Source organism: Mustela nivalis, assembly GCF_964662115.1.
Source record: "Mustela nivalis genome assembly, chromosome: 16".
Lineage (NCBI taxonomy): Eukaryota > Metazoa > Chordata > Mammalia > Carnivora > Mustelidae > Mustela > Mustela nivalis.
In genome coordinates this window covers 26,495,558-26,515,516 of record NC_139035.1, presented here as the reverse complement: position 1 = coordinate 26,515,516, position 19,959 = coordinate 26,495,558, and the positions used below count along the sequence as shown (strand labels likewise).

Below are 19,959 nucleotides of genomic sequence, written 5' to 3'. Positions count from 1 at the left end.
TCATCCTTGCCTTCTCCCTTTCCTTCACGCCTGGTGCAAGTCCCATGTGTGGCCGTTCTTGTCAGCTCTGTCTGTCACCTTGTCACCTTTCTCTTCCTCGTCTCCTGCCTGGAGCAATGCAGGAACGGCTACTCTCACCCCATGACCAACAGCCCATCCCATCGCCAGGGGATGATAAAGCATGCTTGGGCCATTTTCCTCCCTGCCAGACGCCCTCCAAGGGTTCCTGGTCACCCCAGGAGAAACCCAGTGTCCCCCTGGTCAGTTCCCACCTGTTCTCCGGTTCACTTCCTTCCCTCTGGCTTTCCCTTGAGTGAGTCCATCATCGTTCCTTCTCAAGGTTTTTTTCCTTGCTGTTTCTGGCACCCGAGAAGCTCTTTCTCATGCTTTCTCTCTGCCTTCAGGTCAGCTTAATCCAGATTATGTTTCTATTAACTACTTCTTAAAGATTGGTATCCAAATAAATGAGAAATACAGTCAGTGGTACTGTGAGAGCACTGTATGGTGACAGATGGCAGCTACTCTTGGTGGGGGGGGGGCACAGTGTGACATACAGAGTTGTCCCGTCCCCACATTGTGCACCTGAAGCTGATACCACGTCGTGTATTAGCTAGACTTCAACCACAAGAAAAAGAAAGAAAAATAAAGATTGATATCAAAATGAAAGCACAAAATTTTCAAAGTCCCTAAAGGTCCGTTGATCTCAGTTTGAGAAGCACTGTTTTGAAGGATTTCTCTGCTTGCTTATATGCTTTGCTCTATTTCTTTTCAATACGAACTTTTTATAATCTTAACACATGCTAATCGAGGAAATCATAAAATCTGGATTATGGAATCGGCCCCCTCATAAGGGAGTACTTTGATGGCACCGCAGCGTCTGTGTTTGTATTCTTGTTTACAATAACCTTGGCAACAAGTTGAGCTGGATTAATGGACAAAGCCTAGTAAGAAACTAACAGCAAGAACAACACAGCAACTACCCTGCCCCTCCCCCACTTGTTATTAACCCTTACCCACCTCCTTACTTCCCCTCCCCCATCTCATTACTAACCCCTCTCCTACCCCATTACTAACCCATCCCTCATCTCATTACTGCCCCTTCCTCACCTCGTTTCTAATAAGTCTGGATACGGATAAGGCAAGAACAAAAATCACAGGTTCCTCTCACTTCTGCTCATGGAAACAAAAAAATTGTAGTTAAAATATTAGCTCACTGAAACAGTAGTGAATTGAAACAATTAAAAGATTACAGCCAAATAAGATCAATGCCAGGAAAGAAAGGGTAGTTTAACATCCGAAATTTATTCTAAATACTATATTCATAGGGTGATTATATTATTGTTTCACTATATTCAGAAAAGGTACTTTAATGAAGTACAAACCTATGTAGAAATAATTTCAAAATCTGAGAACAGAACTTTCTTCACCTGATAAAGATGATATTCTAAAAACCCAGAACAAACCTCATACCTTTAAGCTAATAGATTAAAAAACATGAGAATATAATTGTCACTTTGATTTGGGAACACATTTTTTATTTTAATTTAATTTTTATTTTTCAAAGACTTTTATTTATTTATTTGACAGACAGAGATCACAAGTAGGTAGGGAGGCAGGCAGAGAAATGGAGAAGGAAGCAGGCTCCCCGCTAAGCAGAGAGCCGATGAGGAGCTCTATCCAAGGACCCTGAGATCATGACCTGAGCTGAAGGCAGAGACTTAACCCACTGAGCCAACCAGGCACCCGGGAACACATTTTTTTTAAAAAAAAATAAGATTTAAAAAGCACAAGCAACAAAGTAAAAATTAATAGCTTTAACTACCATAAAATGAAAGATTTCTATTCAGTGGTGACCACATAGACAAAACTCACAAAGTTAATGGATAGGTCACAAACTTGGAGATGATGTCTCAATGTATTAAAAAAAATTTAGAAATTGATAATACAATATAAAAGGATCCTACAAATCCACAAGAAAGGAAACCTCATAGAAAAGTGGGCAAAAATTATGGGTAGAAAATTCATAGCAGAGAAAAGCAAACTGGTTAATAAATATTAAAGAGATGGTCAACTTACTTACTAATAGAAAAAAATGCAAATTAAAACAAGGTATAAGGGCAACTGCATGGTTCAGTCAGTTAAGCATCTGCCTTCAGCTCAGATCGTGATCCCAGGGTCCTGGGATCGAGCCCCACATTGAGCTCTCTCGTCAGCAGGGTGCCTGCTTCTCCTTCTCCCTCCCTCTCCCTCTCTCTCTCTCTCTCTCTCTTTCTCTTTCTCTTTCTGTCTCAAACAGATAAAATCTTTTTTAAAAATTGTATAATATGTTACACCTATCCAAGAGGCAAACATGTTAAAGACAGACACTATCAGGCCTTGGTGAGAGAGTGAGAAGAGGAAAACAGTGTCCTCTTGGTGGGCCTGTCCTCCCGACTGTGGAGAACAACCTTACCAGAGGTATCTATGTATCCGTATACTGTAACCAGCAGTCCCACGCCCGAAGACACACTCTAGAGAAACTTTGACGGGAATGGATAAGGAGATTTGCTCAGTTTTATTTGTGGCAGCTGGAAACGGGAGGCAATCTAGGTGTGTTCAGCACCTGGAAAGGAGCCGAGGAAAACACAGCCAATGCACGGCTCAACATTCTGCATTTAGACGCAATACTTAAAAATCCGCTCAGCAACATGGGTTGTTCATTAAAAACATAGCAACAAATGACAAAGGTAAGAAACAAGATGAAATATATTGCTCAACATCATTTACATAAATTAAAACCAAACCACAAAACAACACTGCACATTCTACAAACGAAAAGACAGACGCCCAGGGACACATATCACACACACACTCTCGTGGGGGCTTAGAGGGATGGGAGAGGCCCGGGGAAGCCAAGGAGTGAATAAAATAAAATAAAAATAATAAAATGGAACAGTTCAAGAAAGGGGCCTCCTCCTGACAAATTACGATAGTTTGCCATGACTGCAATAAGGTAATTAATTCAGCTTTCTGTATTTTGGGTTTCCAGGAGAAAAAAGGTAAGTGGCGGAAACACTGGGTTATTTTATAATGTTTAGAGATACCTTAAAGTCAGCAGGATCGGCAGTATGACTCGGTAGTCAGACCTGGTATTCGCTTTGTAAGCAGACAGTTGTTCTAAGCAAAACAACAACATACCGTATGAAACTGATGCGATTCACTTGAAGGTGAGTTTTTAAATTTTTTTTTAAAGATTTTGTTTATTTATTTGAGAGAGAGAGATCACAAGTAGACAGAGAGTCAGGCAGAGAGAGGGGGAAGCAGGCTCCCCCCCGAGCAGAGAGCCCCATGCGGGGCTCGATCCCAGGACACTGAGATCACGACCCGAGCCGAAGGCAGAGGCTTTAACCCACTGAGCTACCCAGGCGCCCCGAGTTTTTAAATTTTTGTAATTTAACTTCCAAATTTATTTTGATTTTACAATTAACCTAAGATTTCCAAGGGTTGAGAATGTATATTCAGTTTGATGTTTACATAAATTTAAATTTAAGTACCATTGAAATAAAAGTAATTTGACATTAGAGTCCTTGAGAATATTTTTCTCTACAAGAGAATATTTTTCTTTTTCCTCCAGTATGGGAAGTACCACTGGATGGGTATGCCTCTTCAACACCTCAAAAGACTTGAGTCTTATCTGAAGACATGACAGTTTGGTGCCCCAACACACCTATATATTTTTTTTGCTCCTTCCCTAACTATTTTAGAGCATTTCTGTGAATTCCCCCAAATCCTCCTTACCTATTCCTTTCCACAGCCCTGAGGCCCCCAACTCCCCTTTGGTGTACACACGTAAGACATGTTTTCAAAGGAGATTCTTCAAGAGCAAGATGTTGATTTTAGCTACAGAAAGTCCTTGCTGTTTGGAAAGCCTCTCAGAGTGGATTTGCCAGGAATAATATAAAGAATGCATGAATGCAGAAAAAAAGGTGAACACTGCTCTATCTTGGAGAAAAGGGGTTAAATGTCCCTATATAAACTAGACCAGGATGCTGCACTCTGATGCTGACTAGAGGGCTCACTCTGCTCTCTCCTTTTCAGTCTCTTTATGAGGACCACAAGTTTCCAGTCACTGCAGTGAGGACCATGACATCCTCTACGTATCGCAAGGTCTTGAAAAAGTGGACTATTTCCATCCTCCACATTCTGGTATTGCTACCTCCTTCCTCTCACCCAGCCTCCATTTGCTGACATTTTGAAGATTGATCTCAATAAATCTCTTCCACCATCTCCAGTAAACTATTTCTTCTTCCACTGAGGGGATATGATCTCTCCTCTGCCTCTGTGTTGATGCAGACGACTGACTTGGAGTTAGGGTACACTGGGATTATCAATTCTAAGACCCTATGGTATAAGGTGATGGCTTGCCTACTGCTACAGTCCATGCACGGCATAGCAACTGATGGGCAACCTATGCCCCACAAATGTCCTAGGAGGTAGGTCAGAAGCACAATGCACCATCTTCTAGACCTGCCCTATTCTATCTCTGCTACTTCCAGGAAATTAATTCTTTATTTGGGATCCATAATTTTTATCAACTCACCCTATGTCCAACTCCAAGACAAAAAATATATATATTTCCTTTAATTTTCCCAAAAAGCCTCTAGGGCAGGTATATTATATTATATTATCCCATTTTGCAAATAAACTGAGGCTCAGGGGTCTATAAAACTGTCACTCAGACAGTAATAGATAAGAACTGGGAATCAAATTCAGATCAGCCTGATTCTTAACTCCTTTGTCTCGCTTCCACGTTGGGCTGCCCTCATAATAGAATGAACCCACGAGTGGAGGAAAGCCTCATTATCACAGTTCGTCTCAAAGAGGACGAGACACGCGTGCACACGTGCTTTGGAAACTGTGAAGAATTACTTGCAATTTAACTATTATAATGAGTACTGTCTCTGCTTCTCTCGCCACTGTTAGCGACCTTTCATGAGTAAACTACTCTGGTTACTTGCCGAGCAGGGGCAGCTCAGGCCTTCCACACCACCAGGGCCCTCGCCAATGGGGGCAAAGGGATGGGGAGGTATAGGAGACATCTGTCACCTTTGGCTCTGAGCTGTCACTAGAAAGCACAATGAGGAAGCTCATTAGAGCTGGCTGGGGAAATGGTATGGGATGCCTGCTCGGGGCTGCCGTGGGGGGAGGGTGCCCATTTTTGTTCAGGCCACAAGGGTCAAGGGTGCTGGAGCCCAGCCAGTGCTCTGTTCACTAAGCCACGTGTCCTGTGCAGGGCGGTCACCTCCCAGGAAAAGAGAGAGAATCACCCTAAAACACTGAGACATCAGTCTACCTGCCCAGACAAGGGATGTTTTTTAAAAATCTGTCCTTACAGGGGGGAAGGGAGGAGGAGGGTTAGGCTGTGTGCATGTGTGTGCGTGTGCGTGTATGTGTATCTTTTTCTAATTTGTCCCAGGCCTCCCTGCAGCTTGCCAAACCTTATGCCAGCCTTACACCAACCCTGACATACCACACAGACCAGCGATGACCTTGCCTGAATGGTGGGACAGGCAGGAGACCTTGTGCCTGCTAATGGTGGCCATCAGCTGTCAGATAAAAATATTTTTCAGTTCCTGCTGGCTGAAGCTGGGTCTAAACCAGTGATCTCGGTAAAAATCTCCTAGCTCCATTAACTCAGGCACCCAAGGGCCCAGCCCTTGATTAGGGTTAAGTCCAGAAATCAGAGCCACTGCTTGGGATCCTATGTTCACTGAGGTGCTCTGCTCCGGCATATACCTGAACGGGCTCAGAGCTGACTCACTCTGCTGCCTGCCCTCCCTTCTTGTCCCATTGAGCTCAGGCTGGGGGTGGCAGGATCACTGGAGGAGGTGTGACTTGTCCCCATACTGTGACAGCTTATCAGAGCAGATCTGTTGGTCCTGTCATCCTTGGGCTGGAGATGGCAGAGGCCAGGAGAGGAGGACTCCACGAGCAGGAGACGTCCGCACATGGAGGGGTATGTGGCTGGATTTACGAGAGCCTGGAGTGTGTGTGTAGCACGTGCATGTGGTTGTGTGTAAACGGGTGTGAAGAGGTTACATATCGATATGATTGTAAGTGAGAACGTATGTGTGGTTGTGTTTTTGTTGTACGTTTGTTGTAGGAGGCTGCGCTTGCTGAGAGCGGTACGAGACACAGAGAGAGAGAGAACATGTGAGGAAGAGGGAAAGAGGAGGATGCAGAAGGCAAGAAGGTGCAGGGAAGGAAGAAGAAAGGAAGCCGGTGGAAGGGACGGAGGGATTGGGGAGAAGAGGCTGTCCGTTGGGGGCAGCTGTTTCTCCGAAGCAAAGGGCTGGAATGTTCTTTCCCAGATGGACAGTCTGAGGTCCTCATTAAGATCCCAGGTTAATGAGGGGTTGGAAGGAAGCAAAAGCAACAGTAAAGCCATGGCCTCCCCTTAGCTGCCCCCAGCACCATGCAGACCGTGGACCCTCATGGACTGAGCTACAAGCCCCAGCTCCTGGGCTCTCAGCCGAACGGTCAGGTCAAGAGCCCCTCAGGTGGAGGGACTCAGCTCCCAACAGCTTGACTCTGTCCCTCCAGTCTGGGGTCTCAGCTGTCACAACGCCAGCGCAGCACAGCGCAGCCCGGAGATGCTGCTCCCCACTGCCCCGACACAGAGAGGAACTAAGGTGCAGACCAGGTAAGCAGGCTCAGCAGAAGCCCTTCGCTCCTCCCTTGTCCCTGCGTGCAGGAGGGGACAGAGGCCTGGGATCGCAGGTTCTGGGTAAGGAAGCCAGCCCCGGGGTCGGCAAGGCTGCTCTGTGTGCTCCGTGGGCAATGCCAGAGGCCCAGGGGAGCTTGTGCTGAGGATGGAGTAAAGCCCCATCCCCGTCCACCCCACCCGTGATGCACCTGCTGAATCAGGTGTGCTCTGCACACTCTTGGCCGGGAGCAGGATGTTCGTGTGGGAGGTGCCGAGCAACTTGCGGAAACTTCTGCCAAATTAACAGACCCTTCTCAGGGGGTGTCGGTGCCTGGAACTTCTTCGGAGCCCATCCCCCTCCTGTACCTCCTCCTCCGCTGGTTTACTTCATTCAAACCCTGTGTGGATCAGGGCGACTTTCTGCTAAACACATTTCCATTGATTCTTTGAAAGCAGAAGCTCACAAGTAGAGGACTCTCTTTTCTCCAAAATTGGTGTGAGGAGATAGAATTTCTCCTTCACTCTCCTGCCAATCCTCGGAGACCATTTCAGCAAAGAGCCCAGACTGGAGGGAGAGAGGGAAGAAACCCGGCAAGTCTGAAGCACGGACCATATACGACATGTTGCGTTGCCTGCTTTCAGGAAGTTTTTCCAGGTGCTTCTGAGCCGAGCACGACCAGAGGAAGCTGGTAATGTTCACTGAGGGGTTCTCAACCTGAGCCATGTTGGGAGAGGGGGAGGACAAAGGAGGGGGAGGGGGCAGAAGCCGTCTCTGCCTCTGCCCTCCTCCCATTCCACTTCCAAAGATGCCAGGCACGGCCCCAGAAGCCCCAGCCCGTCAGAAGACCAGACCCCCGGTTCTGGCCTCAGTGGGGCAGAGCTGGTTAGAATCTGAGGTCAGCCCCTTATACTGGGGGAGTCAGACTGGCCAAGGAGTGGGGCTTCCTATGAAGCCTGGGGCTGTGGCTCGTGCAGATGGATGGAAGGGGCTAGGTGCTGGGGACAGAAGGACCGGTCAGACCCCTATGGCAACAGATCCTCTCCAACTCACTGCAGATGGTGGGTAAGACCAAGAGCTCTGCCAAGGGGGAGTGAATCCATCAGAGAAAGACGCCTCAGAGCCCCCGTGTGCCAGTGAGGACAGGGAACCTGGGAGGAGACCCTCTTCCGGGCAAGGCGCTCAGGTTCCCCAGGCAGACTGCTCCCCAGACTGTGCTATGCTCCCACTGCTTCGTGTCCACTCACCAACCCCTGCGTCCCCATCCCCAGGCTGATCCCTCCAAGGAAAGCCAGATTAGGAGGCCTCCAAAAGTCAAGCCCTGCTTCTTCCCTCTCCCTGTCCATCACGTGGGAGTTGTCCTTAACCTGCCTCTCTCACGGCAGCCATGTGAGGACGGAATGGACATGCTTGTGGGCAAGGGATTCTGTTTATCAGAAAGACCCAGATGCCGCACAGCTGAGGTTCAGACCTCTGGGTAATGAGGCGGCTGACGGGGGTTGGGTTAGAAAAAATAAGCTGGACTTATATATAGGATCTTTTGGTCAATTTTTTTTCTTCACTGTAATTCTTAATTTTTCTTTCACCTTGTTTTTCAGAATTTAATATCAGAGGAAGGTCTGGGGTCCCTTCCTATTGTAAGAGGGTGCTAGAAAATTGGTGCACACAGTGTGTGCAAGAGACGTGCCTTCACCTCTCGACACCAATTCTAACAACCTGAGTGACTGTGAACCAGGTTTGTCTCCTCTCTGGATTCGGTTTCCACATCTTTAGGATGAGGAGGTTGCACTAGCAGGAGGCTCTAATGACGAGAGCCGCGACCTCAGGCCTCTTGACAGACAAGGGTTGTGAGGAACCACTAGAGTCAGAGACACAGTGAAACCCATCAGTCACGGCCACTTGATCACAGTTGGTTCCTCCCACCAGCCCCATGCACTGGGCACGGCTCCAGGGCCAGTCCCCGGGGACTTCGATCGCCCTGGGCCTTGTGGGAAGGGCACCCCACCCCCAACCAGCCTGGAGAGAATTCTACTAGGGATTGATCCTCTGAAGGTCACAGGAAGGTCATGTGACCTTGAGCAAGTCCTTTCCCCTTTCCGTGCTCCTCAGTGTCTGTGGGGGCAATGCCTGCCGACCACGCAGACTTGCACTGAAGGGAGGTCAGGTGAAAATGGTTAGGAGAGCCTTCAAAAGGGGTCTGTCCATTCGGTATTTATGGGACTCTCAGCAGGCTCTGTGCTATCCCTGACACTGGGAAGGGAATTGGAGGAGGGGGAGAAAGAACCCAGAGAACACAGCGCCATGGGTTCCTAGGGCTCCTGTTAGGTTAGGGGAGGGAGCGGCCGAGCCCACAGCGAGCTCACAGGGGTGGAGGGGAGGGGACTGCCTTCTTGGCTGCCTTAGCAGCAGAGCCTTCCAGAAGAAGCAGCACCAGTGGCAGGGAAAGGGGAGGAGGCTGCAGGTGGCTCCGACCCCGGATGTGAGGGGTGTGTTCTTTGGAAGGGCATCGAGGTCACTCAGCCCGCAGCTCGTCCACAAGACACCAAGCCATTTCCCTTCGTGGCTGAAACAGCTCTGAGTCAGGGTGTGTGTGGACATTTTCACAGCACTCAGAGCTCCTGGATTTGGGGGGGGGGGTGGGTACCTCAGAACAGGCAGCGCTCTTTCCTTCCAGTCCTTAGTCGCAGGGTCATTCCTCCAACTTGTACTCCTGGTGCTCCTGGAAGCTGCCGCCAGGCTTCATGGAGAACAGGGAAGCAGCCGGCCATAGGGATGGCTGTCCCCACTGTGACCTGGTGAGGCCATCGTCCTGGAGGCACCAGGAGCAGAAGCACCTTGGGCTTCCAGCCCCGGTGGACACCACGTGATCCATCCCTGTCTGAACTCCTGACCGTGGGACTCGTGAGAAATGGTGAAGCGGTGCCTCCTCTAAGCTACCACATTCTGGTGTAACGGGTAAGGACAGAGGCGCTCAGAGCAGCGAGCTGGTGGGGCGGTGCGGGACATTTTATTTGGGGGACATCAGGAAATCCTCACTGACAAAGGGGATTTGGGTCAGGCCTGGAGACAGGAGAAGGGTTCCGAGGCCTTCTCTCCCCGCTGCACGGCCGCGCGCAGAGAGAGGCGTCCCTCCATCTGACAGCAGAGCTTTACGGAAAGCAAATGTCTTCCCATAGTGAGGGATTTTGCAGCAAATCCCTAATCAATGAGGAGAAATTTAAAGAGATTAAGGTAGCTGCTGTGCCACACACGTCTCCCCTTTCCTCCCCCCGCTGGACATTTCTTTCCTCTGACTTTACTTTTCTCTCTCTATTCCCTCCCCTCTACAGCCACGGGTCCTCCCTCCCTCCTCCCCTCTTCCCTCCAGGCACCTCTCCCTGTCCTGTCTCTCTGCTCACTGTTCTCTTTGTCCCGCCTCCAGGGCTCCTGCCAGCCTATGTCCCCTCCCACATCCCACCTGCAGGGGCTTTTTTCTCCCCAGCAGCTCTCTGGCCTGGAAGGGGGTGCTTTCCCTGTTTATAAGTTTGGGACCCGGTGAAATGACTTTTTGACAAGCCCACAGGGAGACATTCCTGCTTCCACGCCCAGCCCCTGAGACCACCCAGCCCTACAGGCAAATGTCTAGAAGAACTTGGTCTCCTGAGACATGTCCGTTCCAAGTTTTCGGAAGAAGAGACCAGGACTGAGGCATTAGAACCGAAAACCATGAGTGAGCGAGGATGGAAGACGGATCCGGCTCAGGATTACTGGTGCAGTTGTCAGAGACGCAGATTTGGACAAGATTAACCCTGTTCCTACAGGACATTTAATAACATTTTGTGCTTACTCCATTACTCTTTCAGTGTTTCAAACTGCTCCTGCCTGTCCTGTTTCCCTGTTCCTGTAGGATCTCCCCCCAGTTGTCCGGTCCCCATATCATAGCCCACCCACCAGGCGGACCCACTGTGAGTCCCAGCCCTTCCACAAAATCTAATGAACTAATTCCTACAGCACCGAGCATCCACCTGTCACAGTTTGGCTCCTGTTAATTACCTATATTATCTCCCTTTCCTGCTGTTTCCGGTGTCTAAGTCTTGTGAGGCTGTAGGGCTCTCGCAGGGCCCAGACCAGGCCTAGTACTTTCCATAACTGGTTCAAGGTCTAACTTAACACTGAGCATCTCGTCGCGGGTCAGTAGTATAGGATTAATCAATCGACGATAAGTCTCGTGCAAACCATGGGGCAGACAGGGGTGAAGAACCTTCTATTGCTCTGAGGTTAAATAGCAAGGGGGTGGAGGGTATCTGTCACCTGTCCTCTGGGTCCAAGGAAGGCACCTACTCCATTAACCCTGTAAGACTTGCCATAGTCTGGGTGTAGGGGGCAGGGCAGGGGAGCCCAGAGGGCCTAGGACAGGTTTCCTCCAGTGTGCCTGTACCCCCCAGGGGCTCACCTTGCTCAGCTGCTTGGAACTGAGGTCGTGTTACAGAACGATCCCTTAAACAGTGTCCTAAGTCAAATGAGTGAGGTTTGAGGTTGGGCTTCAGACAGAAATACATTCAAATCCCAGCTGGACTCGAAATATCTTCAGTCCCCACTTTTATCATCTGTGAAGTGGGTTTAATTTCTCCCTCACGGTTTGTTAAAAGGATTCAATGATGCAGTTTATATAATGCCACGAGCACAGTAACTGCCTCTTGTCAAGTGGTCGGAAAAGTGACGGACATTTGCTCTTCCAGGCTTCTTCACAAGGCTCCTTGCTTCCTGCCCTTGCTGTGAAGGAGATACTGGAATCCAGGAGCTGGAGGGGCCTCCTTCTGCTCAGCAAGCAGCTACCCTGGCAGGGGATGTTCTCCCCACCCCTCAGAGAGGTGCGATTACCTCTCGGAGAATCGCAAGTGACCTTTAACACCACTCAGCCTCGTTCACAACTAGGCTTCGCACCACGAGGATGATGAAGGAGACGTGAACATTGTACTTTAAGAGGAGGGGGTGGCAATCTGCTGATGAAGCCTCGTGCAGTCCCCGGGCAGCTTTCCCGGACCGCTAATTTACTAGCAGTGCAAGAAAGATGAGGCAAAGTGTTCAAGTGAGCGATGAAGGCTTCTCCGCAGCACATACAGAAGGGACACGAGGGTTTCATTGCCTGTAAGTTCACTGTGAGCCAGTGATGTGATGTGATGGCAAATGCATGGACAGATACAGACCTAGATACAGATACCGTACAAAATAACCTGCGGATGAGGAACGGCTTGGCAGGTTCTAGACTGGATGTCATATAGTGTCCAGGAGAAAGGAGGTGACAGTAGTGTTAGATTGTCTTTTCTCAAGCCTGATTCCCACCCTTTAAATGGCAGAGGGGACAAGAATCTGCTCAGAAGAGAGCACCCATCATGGTAGGGGACTAGGAACTAAGACTCACAGGGCCAGCCCGAGGAATGAAACCCTTCCAGGCTGAGGACCTGAAGAGTCTAAGGGCATGCATGTTACATCATTGAACGGGTGCCCTGGGAGAGGGTCTCACTCTTCTGTGGGATCTCAGACAATAAATCAATTTGGTATGGTGGGTGTCTAAATGGAGATGGACCCCTGTCCAAAATAAAGATGCATGTGACAGTATTTAGAACCATCCCTAAGCTTGGGGCTCTGGGGAAGGTAGTTGTCCCTCGTGCGTGGCATGTGCTCAGATGCCAGACCTCGCTAGGGTGAAGACAGAGATGGGTCCTGAGTCCAGAGGCTTGACTGCACAGCCTGAGCGGTCCATCCTAACCCTCAGTGGTTGTCTGTATCGTAGTTAATTCTTCAAACTGCTTTCTTCTTTGACCAGCTTTAGCCAGCCTGCCTCTGGGCAACAATATGGACCTAGACTTCCTCCATGTGTGGGATGGCCAGGTTACCTGCCCTGGATGGAGTTAACCCCCATCAAATAGAGGCAAGGAGGGGGAGGCATAGAGTCTGGGAAGACACTGGAAGGGGCTCTTTGCCAAACACCCACTGCATCAGGGAGGACTTCATGGGTGGGGTGTCAGGGTGGAAGGACCAAGCAGCAGGTGTAGTGGGTTTAACAGCTGACTGGAGCCTTTCTAAGAGAAAATAGGAGCGAGAAGCGAAGGTGGGGTGCTCGGGCGGCTTCTTTGAGGTCTAGCACGCTATGCTGAAGAAATCAGGGCGTTCAGAGTTTCTTAGACCATCTAGAGCCTCTTTGAGTCTCCCATTTTCTGCAATTAACAAGGTTCCCTAAGATTGTGCGAACCTCTCCCAAACAAACTGTCTCTTCTAAGGAGCACGGGGACAGGGTTTCAACGTTTAGATGAACAATCAAGGGAAGATTCAGGCTAGACCAAGCCTATGTCCTCTGTTCACAGCATTCGGAATAGAATTTTGTAAATGTGATTGGCACAAACCACCAAAACGCAGAGAAACTAAGAGTGTGGCGCTGACAGGTTGTGCACCCTGAAAGATCAAAAACAAGAAAATACAACAGGAAAGAGGAAGCTTTGCAGGGATGGGCCGAAGATAGCATACTTGAGTGAGTCTGGTTCGTGCAGGTGAACAAAACTTCCAGACAGAACTACGGAACTGACAAGGGGGTGAATTTGAAGCAGGTGGGTAGAACTTTCTGTGCACCTAACAGCGAGAAGGACATAGCTAACAGTCACCTGAACAGAAGCATCAATGGCTTGATGTTAATGTTAACTTCAAGTTTGGTCTTCTGAGTCTGGGACGTTGCTTTGAAATTAAGCCATAACTATAGCACTGATTTCTTTCCTCATGATGCTGGGAAGATCACATTAGCCTCTGTGGCTTCTTTTAACATAGCATGTCGCAGGAGGCTCCTTGACTTCTATAGTCTTCTTCAAGTCCTGATATTCTAGTTGCATGACCCAAACCCCGGGTATCGGGTAGCTGCTTTCCTGGTGTGTGTAAAACACACAGATGTGCTCATGGAACTACAGCCTCCTGTCTCTCCCTGACTCCTCTTAGAAGCCCAGCTTTCAAAACCCCTCGCTCTAGGACATCTCTGGGTGTCTGGAGGAGGCAGCTGACCCCACAGAGTGAGGCTGGCTTTTCTCCTCAATCTCTTCGTCCTCATCTTGGATCCTAATGGCTCCAGAGAGCCCCTCGTGGCTGCCTGGCGTCCCTAACCTAGTTAGCTGGGAAATCGGGAAACTGAGCTCCATGTTGTCAAGCACGTCATCAGGAAGGCCTGCTTCCTTGCTCCTGGCAAAGGAGGGTCTGGCTGGCCGATCCTGAGCTTGCCTCAAACCTTTGCTTTTGAAACAAAATTGACCCAGCTCCATGCTTTGCACTGCACCGTTCCTTCTCCCTGATTAACTCTCCCCATCTTTCTTCACCTTTTGAAAATCTGCCCATCTTTCAAGGCCTGGACCATGACCTCTTCTTGCACTCTTCAAGCTAGACCTTGTGTCTCCATCCTCTGTGCTTTCCCAGGTTGAGACCCCCATGACACAACGCTTAGCTGTCTGCTTCATGTACAGTTGGCCACGGACCGAAAGTCTCCCCATGGCCGGGAAACCCTGTGACAACAATGATGTGTCTGGTCTCTGTGATGGATCTCAGCCCCCCTCTCATGCTTCATGAACATTCACAGACTATAGATGAATAAAGAGCCAGGAAGTGACACCCATCCAGCCTGTGAGTGAGCCCTCCCGATTGGTACATGCACATTTCTTAAGCACCTACTATGCCCCGAGCATTATACCACATACTGGGAACACAACGCTGAATAAAGTCCTTCGCTGAGAGGTTCTCAGCCTCATTGGCAAGACACTTGAGTAAACAAGGAATTCCCGTACAGAAGTGCCAAGAAGGCAGCCCTAGCTCACACAGGGAGGTGAGGCAGAGAGAGAAGAGAGCATTGCCGAGGAAGCTGCCGGCAGCAGATGATGGTTGCATGTTCCCCAAAGAGAGCTCTGGGTTCTACTTCCCTACTTCCCTGGGTTCTACACCCCGGCCTGACTGTCCCTGCATACCCTCTGCCTGCCTGCCTGCCCACACGCTCTCAGTCAGATTGGTCTGTCTTGTACATTGCAGAGAGATCTGGCCACCCAAGCTGTGGGAACGGAAAGACAAACTGGAGGACCTTGGGGACAGAGCACCGGTCAGCAGAAGAACACTGTTCTGATCCAGGCCTTGGCAGCTGCCTTCCCCGGAGCAGATTCAGGGTTCTCCTTCATAGGAACCGGGGCTGGAGGCACGTCTTGCTGGGGACAGCAACGCAAAGAGGTTGGTAGGAATGAAATTAACACACGAGGCATCTTACTAGAGAAAAGAAGCACAAGGAGGTGCACAGGACCATGGGAAGCCCCACCCTTTGCTGGACTTCAGTTTAAATGATCAGGTGACTTACAGGTTGGTCATTTAAGGAGAGATGTGTTTTGTCACCATCAGGCTGTGTGTGCTTCCTGCTAACCATGGTGTTTTGGCACCAGCGCTGCGCCGCCAAGAGCGTGCTATGCAGCACCCCTACACCGGGGGGGGGGGGGCTCCCTTCCCCCGACCCCGGCTGTTCTGAGACTCGCCCGCTGGGTCCTGGCATGCTTTACGCCTTGGCCAAGTGACTTCTTTGCCTGGGGACAGGGCAAAGGGGGAGACACGTCTTGCTGTCCTAGCTGCTGCCACCTGGCCTCTCAGAGAGTCAGGGATCTACACTGGACACAGCTGTAATCAGCGTCATAATTGCATTTATTGAACACCTACCATGACCGGCACTGTGCTAATATTACACATATTCTCGCTAATGGTCTGAACAGTTCCGTGAAGAAAGTAACACTACCTCCTTCTTAAGAGTGAACATCTGAGGTTAAAAGAATCAAGGGACTTCAGCAGGCTCATGCAGATGGCAAGAAATAGGGTGAAAATTTGGAACTTGGATCTGTTTACCCCGAAGACTGCACTCCTTGCACTGCCCCAGCCTCTCTGGTGCCCAGAGCCTCTCTCATGTGGTAGGTCCACATGTTGTCCCAAAGCATTGAGCCTCTGCCACAGGGGGGCTCCCAGGGCTGGGGACTCCTGCACGGAGGCCGGCACCTCCCAAGAGCTTGCCCAGCCACTCCCACGGCCCTACACCTTAATGAGAAGCCAGCACACCAGCTTCTACCTCAGTTTCCCCACATTTTCGCAGCGGGTAGCCGCGAGTGATCGTTATCTCAGTAGGGGTTGTGAGTGCTGAAGAGATAATGACAGTAAAACACTTGAAAGATCAAATGGAATAACCACTGTAATTATTGCTTTGGCTGGAACCCCCTCCACCTGTAACTGAGAGTAGGAATGTTCTCTGGAAAGGTCTGTTGCCAAGCACAGTGCCTGGCCCTCAGTGTGGTTGCTGACTGAAAATCCCAGAGCTTGTCTAATCCCGCTCCTGGTTGCCCTCCAAACCCACACTCCTTCCCCCACATAAAATAGGATGGCCGTGCAGTCATCAACACTGTGGGGGCCCCTTGTGCCCCACTTCCACACCCTCCCACAGAGCACCCTGCATCCCGTTCAGGGGTCAAACAAGTAATCATTTTTTCAGTAAAACTATTAGCTGCTCCAGTCACAGGGTATGGAACTCCCCAGTTGGATTTTTTCCTGCTAGAAACCTGAGTTAAAGTTTTGAAAAGAGGCTTTCAAAGTGCTTTCCGGAAGTGCTCATGTTAACAGCTACCAGCAGAGCTCGGCTCCGGAGGGAGGGGAGAGGAGAGCACCCCTGCCCCCACCCTGCCCTCCCTCCTAAATGTGGAGGCTTGCAGTTGGCTGTGGAGACAAAGCTTTGGGATGGGCAAAAAGAGAGGAAGATGGGCTGGTTCCCTCAGGACACAGCAATCTGAATCACTGGCCCAATGGTCTCGGAAAGAATGACCTATCGCCTCTCGCCTTCCCTACATCTGGGCATCGCCTGCTCGGGGCACAGTCTCTCCCAGCATCTGACTTCCATCACTCGGACAGGATACGATGTCAGGGACAGGACTGGCCCTTGATCTTCAGCACAGTGCCTCCTGGTCCTTCCAGTCCACGCTACAGCCGGCGTCCGCCAGCAATCTTCTCCTTTCTCCTGGGCACAGTCAGCCAACACTAACAGACCACTCAGAGTTTGGGGAGTATAGGGAAATGTCTGCATAAGCACCAGATTGAGGTCATGAAATCCATTTCACGTATACTGAGACCTCTGCCCCAGCAGTATTTCCTGTCTCTAGAGGCGCAAAGCTGGTTCCGTCATTAACCCCTGAGAGCTATCCCAGCCCATTTGGGGATTTCAATAACATTAGGATCTAGCCATTCGGGGTCTGAAAGTCTCAAATCCAAAACAGGAAACCTGGTGTGAGAAATCTGATGACCTGTGGGTCTCGCTGCCCCCTGCTAGAGGCAGTCAAGGGGCTCCTGGGTGGCTCGGTTAAGTGTCTGACTCTTGATTTCAGCTCAGGTCATGATCTAGGGGGTTGTGGGATCGAGCCCCGCATTGAGCTCTGTGCTCAGCGTGCTGTCTGCTCGAGATTCTCTCTCCTTCTTCCCCTCTCTCATCTCGTTTTTTCTCTCTCTCTCTCTCATAAATAAATAAATCTTTTTTTTTTTTAAAAAGGCAGTCAAGAAAGAAGGGGAGGGAGTTTGCATCTGAGTAGACAGAGGGAAAGGGAAGCAGTTTCAGCTTAGGCTGGCATTTTGCGAATTCAGAGAGTTGGTAAATAAGTAAGTTTTCAATCTTATAGTTATTTGCCATGTACTTATTCAGTCAACAGTGTGATGAGCGATTAGCCCAGAGTGCTGGGGAACCCAGAGGAATTTCTACATCACCTCTGAGCCACAGAAGGTTTCCTGGGAGAGACAACTGAGCTGAATTTTGAAGGACAGAGCGTGACGTGTTTGGGAATGTGCAGCGGTTTCAGGCGAATGGAGAGAGGGGCTTGGAGGAACTTTGGGATGGGTCTAAAGCGGTAAGGGGGGTACAAGTCATCGAGGTTTGTATGCCATGCTAAGGATCTTGGTTCTCTTTTAATGGGGGAGCCAGCAACAATCTAGATCCAGACAAGTGGAGACATGAGCTTCACATCCTGGAAAATCCCCCCTGAGAGCTGGATGAGAAGGAACGTAAGTTAGAAGCTTAGAAGCTATTCCAATCATTCAGGTGAAGGATGGTGGCAGTGGGAGCACAGGCTCAGCCTGCACATGAGCAGCAAAGGACAGGATGGAGAGGGAAAGAGGGACGTGGTTTCTGAATGTCGGGGGAGCTTCTAGAAAGAGAGAGTGGCCAAAGCCTAGTGTGCACGAACCCATCCACTAATATAAGAAATGAGGAAAACAGTGGGAGTTTGAGGAAACGATGATGGGTCGGTTTGGACATGCTGAGCTTACCAGCTGAGGAGTCTCTGGCCCTCCACATGGACAGTCCCCCGAGCTCTCCCAGCAGCCCCCACCCAGTTCTCAGGAGCCGGGAGAAGCAGGAGCAGGACCCCATCCAGGAGCCAACACTGCAGGACCGGGCAGATTTGTTGTCTTGTGGCAACGCTGGCCACACTGAGAGGCACTGATTACTCAAGCGTGAGGGAGTATGGGGGGGCCCCCTTGACTCTTCAGTTGGCAGAAGCTCTTCAGTCCCCCTGGCATTTCCACCACCTGACCTGGACTCCTGTGTAGACAGGGAGATGCTGTCCTGCACTCCGCATTATGGCAGTGACAGGTGACAGAAATGTAAGGTTGCCAGATAGAAAGACACCCTGTTAGGATTAAGCAGAAACGTAGCACAATAAGCAGCTGGTGAAGTATGGAAGTGTTGAATAACTATGTTTTACAGCTGAAACCAGTATTACACTGTAGGTTAACAATATGGGACTTAAAATAAAAAAATAAAAAAAAAAACTTAAAAAAAAAAAAACAAGAAGAACTGACCATCATCCACCTCAGGGGTGATTGAGTGTCCAGTGGCTGTGGAACCTTTTCTCAGCAACAGGGACACAGCTGGGGTACTCGAGGTACCCTGGCCTCATCTCCCTGATACTTCTTCATGGCCTATTCACTCTTTTGGGAGGGCAATGTTTATCTTAAATAGGAATTGTTATATTTGAATATGATTACTTTAAAGTCCTGTTTTTAGTATAGCCTGGGGCGGGGGGAAGACACCCCATTAAATTTGAATTTCAGATAAACAACACAATTTTTAGTGTAAGGATATCCCAAATACTACATGGGATATACTTATACGCCCCCCAAATTAGTCATTTTTCTGAACTTCACATTTGTGTTCTTATTTGCTAAATCTGGCAATCCTATAAGGGGGTTAAACAGGACCCACTTCCAGATCCTGATACTACTAGACCCAGAAACGTATACTTCCACCGGTAGCCAAGTAAGTACTCGGAGCGGTCCTGGCCAGATCTGTTGGCCTCATCATGGACGCTCCTTACCCAAAGAAGCCTGAGAACTATATGTTTGTGTGCGACAGGGAATATTGATCTTCTGCTAAGGGGCATTAACGCAGTGGCCTAGCACAGTGGATGGCTCCTAAGAGACCCTCAATAAATATTTGACTAGAAGCGGATGGAAAGATTGGGACTCCTGCTCCAGAAACAGAGTGACTTTGGGCAAGTTACCTATCTTGCAGCTTCGATTCCCTCATTAGTAATGTGGAGATGATAAAACCTTCCTGCAGACCTGTTGAGAAGAGCCAATGAAATAACTCAGGTCAAGTGTCGGGGCTCCTTGCCTGCCCGGACCAGCTGCTCTGCCAGTTCCCATCTCCCAGCCTTATCCTCTGGCCAGGGCGGATGGGAGGGAGACGCTCATGGGTCTGAGGTCCTTATTTGCAACCTGCCTGCCTTCGCCCTGTGAGCTAGGACAATCCAGGAACTGCTGCGGTCACAAGGGAAGAGATGCACTGACTTCAATCACTTGGTTTTATTTTTTCCATGCAGTGAGTAGCACGTAGGGCAATTCTAAGTGTTGCCCTTCCGCCTGAGTGGGGATAAATCGTCTGTCATTTAATATCCATTGGCCGACAGCCTGTCACTGCCCCTCCAAACACAGTTTCTGCGCGCCTTCTCAGGGAGGCCGGCCTGTGCCCGGGCCCAAACCCCATGAATTCAGAGAGCTGAATTCTAACCAGGTCACAAGTTACCACATAATTCCTTTATCCTGCAAGACTTGAGAACCTTCCAAACCTTTCCCCATGCCATCCCCAAACCCTGGGCTCCCAGTGAGCTCTGGTTTGCAAAGAAGTATGAAACAGATGTGTCCTGCAAGGGCTTGGGTCTGATTTTCCATTGTTATCAGCTTCCATTCATATTCCCCTTTCGTTTCTGAA

The 19,959-nt window shown here is 49.6% G+C and overlaps 1 protein-coding gene across 2 annotated transcripts in view; it reads right to left on the bottom strand.

The window, feature by feature from the left end:
* The window catches only part of TNR (tenascin R), a 396,460-nt gene that overhangs the window by 305,988 nt on the left and 70,513 nt on the right, over positions 1-19,959 (bottom strand). Inside the window, exon 2 of one of the 2 annotated variants that reach the window (XM_082703940.1) lies at positions 18,281-18,376. The exons of the other annotated variant lie outside the window; for it this stretch is intronic. The gene's annotated coding sequence lies outside the window, so the exon portion shown is untranslated. The remainder of the gene's footprint in view (positions 1-18,280; positions 18,377-19,959) is intronic. 2 annotated transcript variants of the gene reach the window in all.